The sequence below is a fragment of the Rutidosis leptorrhynchoides genome, chromosome 5 (genome assembly GCF_046630445.1).
Source record: "Rutidosis leptorrhynchoides isolate AG116_Rl617_1_P2 chromosome 5, CSIRO_AGI_Rlap_v1, whole genome shotgun sequence".
NCBI lineage: Eukaryota > Viridiplantae > Streptophyta > Magnoliopsida > Asterales > Asteraceae > Rutidosis > Rutidosis leptorrhynchoides.
Genome location: NC_092337.1, coordinates 418,134,801 through 418,145,677, shown reverse-complemented (window position 1 = coordinate 418,145,677; position 10,877 = coordinate 418,134,801).

Below are 10,877 nucleotides of genomic sequence, written 5' to 3'. Positions count from 1 at the left end.
GTTTCATAAAATCAAGAATACTTCCAAGTTTGCCAGCTTACTTCCAATCTTGTAGAGTGATCATCCAACCTCAAGAAATCTTTCTTATTTACAGTAAGATATCTTTCTAATATAAGAACTTTCAAGCCATCCAAGATCCTTTGAAGCTAGATCCATTTGTCTCTTTTTCAGTAGGTTTATCCACAAAACTTGAGGTTCGTGAATCGACCAGTGGCCAAGTCTTACTTCCCGACGAAGTAAAAATCTGTGAAAGTGAGTTATAGTACCACTTTTAAAATCTAATATTTTTGGGATGAGAATACATGCAGGTTTTAAAAATTATTTACAAAATAGACACAAGTACGTGAAACTACATTCTATGGTTGAATTATCGAAATCGAATATGCCCCTTTTTATTAAGTCTGGTAATCTAAGAATTAGGGAACAGACACCCTAATTGACGCGAATCCTAAAGATAGATATATTGGGCCTAACAAACCCCATCCAAAGTACCGGATGCTTTAGTACTTCAAAATTTATATCATATCCGAATGGTGTCCCGGAATGATGGGGATATTCTTATATATGCATCTTGTTAATGTCGGTTACCAGGTGTTCACCATATGAATGATTTTTATCTCTATGTATGTGATGTATATTGAAATATGAAATCTTGTGGTCTATTGTTACGATTTGATATATATAGGTTAAACCTATAACTCACCAACATTTTTTGTTGACGTTTTAAGCATGTTTATTCTCAGGTGATTATTAAGAGCTTCCGCTGTCGCATACTTAAATAGGGACAAGATTTGGAGTCCATGCTTGTATGATATTGTGTAAAAACTGCATTCAAGAAACTTATTTCGTTGTAACATATTTGTATTGTAAACCATTACGTAATAGTCGTGTGTAAACAGGATATTTTAGATTATCATTATTTGATAATCTACGTAAAGCTTTTTAAACCTTTATTGATGAAATAAAGGTTATGGTTTGTTTTAAAATGAATGCAGTCTTTGAAAAACGTCTCATATAGAGGTCAAAACCTCGCAACGAAATCAATTAATATGGAACGTTTTTAATCAATAAGAACTGGACATTTCAGTTGGTATCCGAGCATTGGTCTTAGAGAACCAGAATTTTGCATTAGTGTGTCTTATCGAGTTTGTTAGGATGCATTAGTGAGTCTGGACTTTGACCGTGTTTACTTGAAAAATGATTGCTTAACAAATTTTGTTGGAAACTATATATTTTTAACATGTGAATATTATGTGATATATTAATCTGTTAACGTGTTTGATATTATGTGATAGATGTATACCTCTAGAACAAGTCCCATTGACTCACCTAATAATAATGAAGAGTTAAATGTAAATTGGAATGATTCGTGGACTGATTCACAAGTTCCCGAAGAGGAACCGGGAGAAGAGTCGGAACCCGAAGAAGAATCGGAACCGGAAGAAGAAATTGAACCAGTGGGGGAAATAATAAAACGGTTAAGTAGAAGAAAATCCTCAACCAACCGACCAAAGTTAATTATGGTCAATGGTGTTTCCGCCAAGGAAGCAAAGTATTGGGAGGATTACCAATTCTCCGATGAATCGGATCCCGACAAGGATTCCGATGATGTTATAGAAATTACCCCAACACAATTTAATAAGGCAAAAGAGAACAATAAGGGAAAGGGCATAAAAATAAAGAAATTTGATTCCAAACCCGATGAACTTTATATGTATCGTCAACACCCGTATTTCTTAAGTTGTGAAAATAACCCGGGAACCTCTAAACGACCATGTTTTTCTAAACCAATGTGGAAAACGACGGCTCGTATTAGGAGAACATCATATATCCCTAGAAACTTGGCAAAACGAACCAAAACCGAAGAAGAAGAAACGAGCGAATCGGAATAAGATAGTTGTATTCGTGTGGTGTAATATATGTAATATAGTGTGCTTATGCTTTATGATATATGTAAAAATTGCTTGTATTAATAAGTATTTTTTTATGAATCTAACTCTTGTCTATTTTACAGTATAAAAACACAAAATGAATAGACAACCCAATATTTTAAGAGACCTACCCGGAGACATGATTGATGAAATCTTGTCTAGAGTCGGTCAGAATTCCTCGGCACAACTATTTAAGGCGAGATCAGTTTGTAAGACATTCGAAGAACGTTCCAAGAATGCCTTGGTTTATAAAAGGCTTTCGTTCGAAAGATGGGGGATATCACATTGGGAAATCCATAAGTTACGATGTGTTTACTTTGACACATATATTGCGGGGAACCCAAATGCTATTTTATGCAACGGGTTAAGAAATTATTTTGACTCAATATATCCGAATATAGGACTTCGTGATTTAGAAAAAGCGTCTAACATGCAACATAAAGAAGCATGTTATGCTTACGGGTTAGTAATGTTCGCGTCTCACCAAAGTGAGAACAAGAACATCGGGCTACAACTATTAAACAAAACGTTCCCACAAGTGACGGAGTCGGTAATTGGGGTAAGAAATGAGGTTTTTAGGTTATTACGAGATTGTTGGTCATTACGTAACCTTCATCCTTTTGACGACGTTACAACACATTGTCTTACTATCGGTCACAACGGTTATGTTCCACAAAACCACGGATGGGAAGTGGTATTAGTAAAACCGGAATGCATGACTTGTTTCTGGACGTATGAATTACGTGTCTTTATTGCCTTTGCTGAACGCCTTATTTATTAACTAGAATTATCCTCGCAACTACTTTGTATCAAAGTTTTATGTGCTATATTTCATGCTATATGTAAAATAGCGGTATTGTAAGTTTGCAAGTTATTGTATAAAGGTTTGAATATGATATTTTTTTTTTGTGATTAGTTTTTCATATAGAATTGTAGTAGTTGAAATGGTATGTTAGCTGCTAAGTATGAACTTAACGGGTAGGTACTACCCGAATTAAAGAGTATAAAACGCTAATATGAAGAAAGAGCTTTTATAAATAAGTTCATATTACGCTACGAAATACTATTGACTACTCTTGATATTCTATATGATTAACTTGTTTCATTTGACTATTTTGAAGGAAATGGCACCGACTACTCGACACACCTTGAATATGAGCGAAGAGGAATTTCGTGCCTTTCTTGCTTCAAACATAGTCGCAGTACAGGCCGCGCTACATACCAACAATAACTCTGAATCTGGCAATACAGCTAACGGCGCAAGAAATCGTGTAGGATGCTCCTACAAGGAATTCACTACCTGCAAACCTTCAGAATTTGATGGGACCGAAGGACCAATCGAATTGAAACGGTGGACCGAGAAAGTTGAATAGGTCTTTGCCATAAGTAAGTGTGCTGAAGGAGACAAAGTGAAGTACGCTACGCATATCTTCACAGGTATTGCGTTAACATGTTGGAATACCTATCTAGAGCAAGTGGGACAAGATGCTGCTTACGCGCTACCGTGGTCAGCATTCAAGCACTTGATGAACGAGAAGTACCGTCCTAGAACCGAGGTCAATAAGCTCAATTCAGAACTTAGAGGGTTACGAACACAAGGATTCGATATTACTTCGTACGAAAGATGATTCACAGAATTGTGCTTATTGTGTCCGAGAGCGTTCGAAGATGAGGAAGAGAAGATCGACGCGTTTGTGAAAGGGTTACCGGAGAGAATCCAAGAAGATATAAGTTCACACGAGCCTGACTCCATACAAAAGGCATGTAGAATGGCTCACAAACTAGTGAACCAGATTGAGGGAAGAATTAAAGAACAGGCGGCCGAAGAGGCCAACGTGAAGCTAGTCAAAAGAAAGTGGGAGGAAAACGGTGATAAGAGTCACCAAAACAACAACAACTATCCCAACAATCGCAACATCAATCGCAACTACAACAAACAGCAAAACAACAACAACAACAACAACAACAACAACAACAACAACAACAACAAAAACTACAACAATCATCCCAACAACAATAACAACCGCAACAACAACAACAACAACAACAATCAGAAGCAGCTATGCCAAAGGTGTGAAAAGTATCACTCGGGGTTCTGCACCAAATTTTACAACAAGTGTAAAAGAAATGGTCATAGCGCGGTGAAGTGTGAGGTCTACAGACCAAGGGTTAACAGAACAAAAGGACCAAATGGTGTCGGAACGAGTAATGGCGGAGCAAGTAGTGTCGGGGCAAGTTATGCCAATGTAGTTTGTTATAAATGTGGAAAATCTGGGCCACATTATTAGAAATTGCCCGAACCAGGAGAACACGAATGGACAAGGCCGCGGAAGAGTTTTCAATATTAATGCGGCAGAGGCACAGGAAGACCCAGAGCTTGTTACGGGTATGTTTCTTATTGATAATAAATCTGCTAACGTTTTATTTGATTCGGGTGCGGATAGAAGCTATATGAGTAGAGATTTTTGTGCTAAATTAAGTTGTCCAATTAACGTCTTTGGATAATAAATTTTTACTCGAATTAGCAAATGGTAAATTAATTTCAGCAGATAATATATCTCGGAATCGAGAAATTAAACTGGGTAGCGAAATATTTAAGATTGATTTGATACCAGTAGAGTTAGGGAGTTTTGATGTGATAATCGGTATGGACTGGTTGAAAGAAGTGAAAGCAGAGATCGTTTGTTACAGAAATGCAATTCGCATTATACGAGAAAAAGGAAAACCCTTAATGGTGTACGGAGAAAAGGGCAACACGAAGCTATATCTTATTAGTAATTTGAAGGCACAAAAACTAATAAGAAAAGGTTGCTATGCTGTTCTAGCACACGTCGAGAAAGTACAAACTGAAGAAAAGAGCATCAATGATGTTCCCGTCGTAAAAGAATTTCCCGATGTATTTCCGAAAGAATTACCGGGATTACCCCCACATCGATCCGTTGAATTTCAAATAGATCTTGTACCAGGAGCTGCACCAATAGCTCGTGCTCCTTACAGACTCGCACCCAGCGAGATGAAAGAACTGCAAAGCCAATTACAAGAACTTTTAGAGCGTGGTTTCATTCGACCAAGCACATCACTGTGGGGAGCTCCTGTTTTGTTTGTCAAGAAGAAAGATGGTACATTCAGGTTGTGTATCGACTACCGAGAGTTGAACAAACTTACCATCAAGAACCGCTACCCACTACCGAGAATCGATGACTTATTTGATCAACTACAAGGCTCGTCTGTTTATTCAAAGATTGACTTACGTTTCGGGTATCATCAAATGCGGGTGAAAGAAGATGATATTCCAAAGACTGCTTTCAGAACACGTTACGGTCATTACGAGTTTATGGTCATGCCATTTGGTTTGATTAATGCACCAGCTGTGTTCATGGACCTTATGAACCGAGTGTGTGGACCATACCTTGACAAGTTTGTCATTGTTTTATTGATGACATACTTATTTACTCAAAGAATAACCAAGAACACAGTGAACATTTGAGAAAGGTGTTAGAAGTATTGAGGAAGGAAGAATTGTACGCTAAGTTTTCAAAGTGTGCATTTTGGTTGGAAGAAGTTCAATTCCTCGGTCACATAGTGAACAAAGAAGGTATTAAGGTGGATCCGGCAAAGATAGAAACTGTTGAAAAGTGGAAAACCCCGAAAACTCCGAAACACATACGCCAGTTTTTAGGACTAGCTGGTTACTACAGAAGGTTTATCCAAGACTTTTCCAGAATAGCAAAATCCTTGACTGCATTAACGCATAAAGGGAAGAAATTTGAATGGAAGGATGAACAAGAGAAAGCGTTTCAGTTATTGAAGAAAAAGCTAACTACGGCACCTATATTGTCATTGCCTGAAGGGATTGATGATTTTGTGATTTATTGTGACGCATCAAAGCAAGGTCTCGGTTGTGTATTAATGCAACGAACGAAGGTGATTGCTTATGCGTCTAGACAATTGAAGATTCACGAACAAAATTATACGACGCATGATTTGGAATTAGGCGCGGTTGTTTTTGCATTAAAGACTTGGAGGCACTACTTATATGGGGTCAAAAGTATTATATATACCGACCACAAAAGTCTTCAACACATATTTAATCAGAAACAACTGAATATGAGGCAGCGTAGGTGGATTGAATTGTTGAATGATTACGACTTTGAGATTCGTTACCACCCGGGGAAGGCAAATGTGGTAGCCGACGCCTTGAGCAGGAAGGACAGAGAACCTATACGGGTAAAATATATGAATATAATGATTCACAATAACCTTACTACTCAAATAAAGGAGGCGCAACAAGGAGTTTTAAAAGAGGGAAATTTAAAGGATGAAATACCCAAAGGATCGGAGAAGCATCTTAATATTCGGGAAGACGGAACCCGGTATAGGGCTGAAAGGATTTGGGTACCAAAATTTGGAGATATGAGAGAAATGGTACTTAGAGAAGCTCATAAAACCAGATACTCAATACATCCTGGAACGGGAAAGATGTACAAGGATCTCAAGAAACATTTTTGGTGGCCGGGTATGAAAGCCGATGTTGCTAAATACGTAGGTGTAACGACCCGCACTTTTTCGATCATTCTATACTTATAAGATTAATATTTACATAAATTAAACCTTGCCAACATGATAAGCAATCCAAATTGTCAAGACTGATATTTCCGAAAAGAGTTTTACACAACGTTTGACCGTCTAGTTTGACCGATGATATCACGAACCATACAATATATGATAATTATACGTTTGTGTATATATATGTATATATACATATTTAACATGATTAAGGAATGTTTTAATACCTCATTTTATATTAATAACAACAAGTTATATTTGTATTTTGAAACTACTAACTTAAGTTTTCAAAACGATAACTATACGTAACGTTATTTGACATAAATACTTAAGACATATAATGTTTATACATATATTGTATAAGTAATGTATTTAATCACTTTTAAGAACTTAAATACATAAAATCATATAAGTGTATTCACAAAAGATAGCTATATTTGAATCCTCATTCCATTTTTCACAAAATTTCTATACGTATACCTAGAGTATTTGTACTCGTATCATACCAAGCTTCTATACGTATTTACTATTGGTATATACACATCAAATCACCACCTAACCAGCCCTTATTCATGCCTTATGTATAAGGTAATTACTTTTGAATCATTGCAAGACTAATTACAAAAATACAAACTAGAATTTTGTCATGTTATCCTTAAAGATCACATTTTTAGGAGTATATATGTATCATCATTTTTGATTCATTTTTACTTCAATCTCTTAACTAAAAACACACACTCTTTCTTACTCTCTAAACTCCATAACAATCCAGCAAAGTTCCATAAAGATCTAGCTTCAAAAACCATACTAAAACACCATAAGAAAACCATACAAAAACACTTCAAGAAAACCCTCCAAGAACACCAACTTACTTCCAATCTTTCATCCACTTCTATCACCCTTTTGATTCTAGCTTCTTACTCCTCTTTTACAGCAACTTCATCCAAGGAACTTGAGGTAGAATCTATGTTCATAACCTTATTCGATTCATATATATATAGCTATCTTATTTTGTGGTACAAAAGTTTAACAACAAGAACATAGTTTGAATGTTTTCAAACTTGTTTGCAAACTAAATAGATCCTTCTAACTTAACTTTTAAAATACTTCAAGACATGTAATATAACTTATGTATATGCTAATTTAACAAGGAAAAACTTGGTTTTTCAAAGTATAAGTATTTTTAGAAAAATGGTCATTAAATGATTTTGTTGTAACAAAAATGTTTAACTTCATATGTTTCACTAATGTTTCACTTATGCCGTATGATTTTGAATACAAACCAAGGTATTTACAGTTCATAGTCTTAAAGAAGAACTCGATCCAAGAAGATGGCAATTTGAATCAACGAAAACGGATTTGTAACGAAGAAACTATGACCGAAACAAAATTGGTTATCCTAGATCATTTCAACTACGGGATCAATTGGAAAAAAATGATATAAATCACATATTTCTAAGATAACATGATATTTTATATATATGTACTTATAATTCAATTTTATATGGTTCAGGATCACCCGTAAACAATACGAGAAGATTAATCATAAGATCCCATGATTGTACGCAACACGTCATTTGACAACACCGGTACCATGGGTCAAGATTAATCTCGACCAATACATATACGATGGGGTTTTATTTATTTCGTTGGGGGTTTTGTTTATTGCGGGTATATTAAACATCTAAAAATGAACCATTAAAATTGAATTACTAACATCGGACTGCTAACTACGGACTAAGGAATTATTCAAAGTATTAAAAGTATAACAAGTATATATTTATAACGTTTGTTTAAAAATGAAAACATATTGATATATTATATATGGATAGGTTCGTGATATCAACCGGAAGACCGAGTCAAATTATTTATATCATCAAGACAAGAGTGAGTATATAGTCCCACTTTTAAACTCTAAATATTTCGGGATGAGAATACATGTATTTTATGTTTTACATTATGGACACAAGTAACTGAAAAATATATTCTACGTTGAGTTGTACCACTGGCATACTTCCCTGTAGCTTGGTAACTAATATTTACAGCGGTATTGTAAACGCGAATCCTGTTGATAGATCTATCGGGCCTGACAACCCCAATCGGACTGGACGACCAGTATTCAACGGTTGCACAGTACTTCGTTTTGTGACTACACTTGGTACGGTGTAGTAAGATTTCATATTAAAGGGAATATGCGACGTGAAAATGTTAAGTATGGTTACCAAGTGCTCAACCACTTAGAATATTTTTATTGAAATGTTTATATACGAAATCTTGTGGTCTATATATATATTGCTGCGCACTAAACCTATATCTCACCAACTTTATGTTGACGTTTTTAAACATGTTTATTCTCAGGTGATAATTAAAGCTTCCGCTGCATTATGTTGAATCTAAGCAGGATCATGCGTACTCATATTTGTGTCAAAAATAAAACTGCATATCCGAGGACGTGTGTTGTAAAATATGCTAGAAATCGTGTTGTTATTATCATTTGTAAAGTTTGTAAGTCGAAGATTATCGTTAAACGATAATCATCTTTTTATTGTCTAAAGCTTGTAACAAAAATAATGGTTTGGTTTGTAATGTATAATATATGCAGTTTTCTTTTTTTAAAAATGTCGCATATAGAGGTCAATACCTCGCAATGAAATCATACGTTATCTAACACGTTCTTATGGTTAAGGACGGGTTATGACATGTGGTATCAGAGCGTTGGTCTTAGCGAACCAGGTCTGCATTAGTGTGTCTAACCGAGAAGCCGTTAGGATACATTAGTAAGTCTGGACTTTGACCGGGTCTGATTTAAAAAAAAAAAAAACCATTGCTTATCACTGTTGGTTAAAATTTATATGTAAATATTATATAAGTACTAATGGGTTAGTTGTTGTGTGATAGATGTCGAGCTCAAAAATTGTTATCACAATCAACGACTCCGAATCAGAATCTTCAGATGGCGTTCCAGTCATTAACCTGTCCGATGACGAAAATGATATCCTTGGGGAAGACTCACAAATTCCGGATGAACCAACTATAGAGAACCCGGAAAGTGAACCCGAGGAGGAAAGTGAACCCGAGTAGGAAAGTGAACCCGAGGAGGAAAGTGAACCCGAGGAAGAAATACAGGAAATTACAAAAGACGAGTTCGAACTAGGAAAGAAACGAAAGGCTAATGAATTAGAAAATCCAAATCCCGAGTTTAATGAGAATGATGTGGCACCAATTCCACTCAACACTACCACCCCTATCCCCGCTATTCCTATTCGTTCTGTCCCGGCATCCAGTTCTTCAGTCCCACAGCCAAAATATAGGCAGACAGTTAGGATAAGCGTTAAGCAAATCTTTGTGTCTAAACGTCCTAGAAAATAGATCAAACGATGCGCTGCTGTGTCAAACCATGGAACCGAATAATGTTTTGTATAATATTAATAGTGTGGTTTGCTTAATGTTTGATGTAAGATAAGCATATGTAAAATATTGAAGTATGAAATGCAATAATTTTCCATGGTTAAGTATTATTTAGATTGTAGTAATTGATTCTGTACTAAGCTATTAAGTATGAACATTAACGGGTAGGTACTACCCAAGATATAATTATAAAACGCTAATAAGAAGAAAAGGCTTTTATAATAATACCTAGTTCATATTATTAATAAGCTATAATGTACTATAAATACACACTACATCTATAATAATCCATGTGAATAATTATTTTCTTTCATTAGGAAATGGCGCGATTGAATCGAATGACGGAACAAGAACTCGAGGAACTCATCAACCAGCGAGTGAACGACAGAATGTTATGGGTTGAGGCTGCAAGAGCTGCTGCAGTTAATCCAAATCCTCGTGTAGGATGCTCCTACAAGACGTTTCAAGCTTGCAAGCCTTCATCATTCAGTGGAACGGAAGGGCCGATCGGTTTAACCCGATGGATAGAAAAGATGGAGACGGTGTTTAAAATCAGTGGTTGTGATGAAAAAGACATGACCAAGTTTGCATCGTGCACTTTACAAGATAGTGCACTCACATGGTGGAAGAATTATGTGAAGGCGGTAGGAGGAGATGTAGCTTATGATACTCCGTGGGAAGAATTCAAAGCAATGATAATCACCGAGTATTGTCCAAGGAATGAGGTTATTAAGTTAGAAGATGAGTTACGAAGTTTGAAGGTGGTTGGTACTGAAATCACCAACTACAACCAGCGATTCATGGAATTAGTTTTGCTATGTCCTGAATTGGTTCCAACCGAAGAACGGAAGATTGAAATGTACAAAGCTGGTTTGCCCAAAAAGGTCAAGGCAAATGTTACAGCATCGAAACCTAAGACAATTCATGAAGCTATAACCATGGCGAACGAGCTAATGGATCAGGTCATTTTGG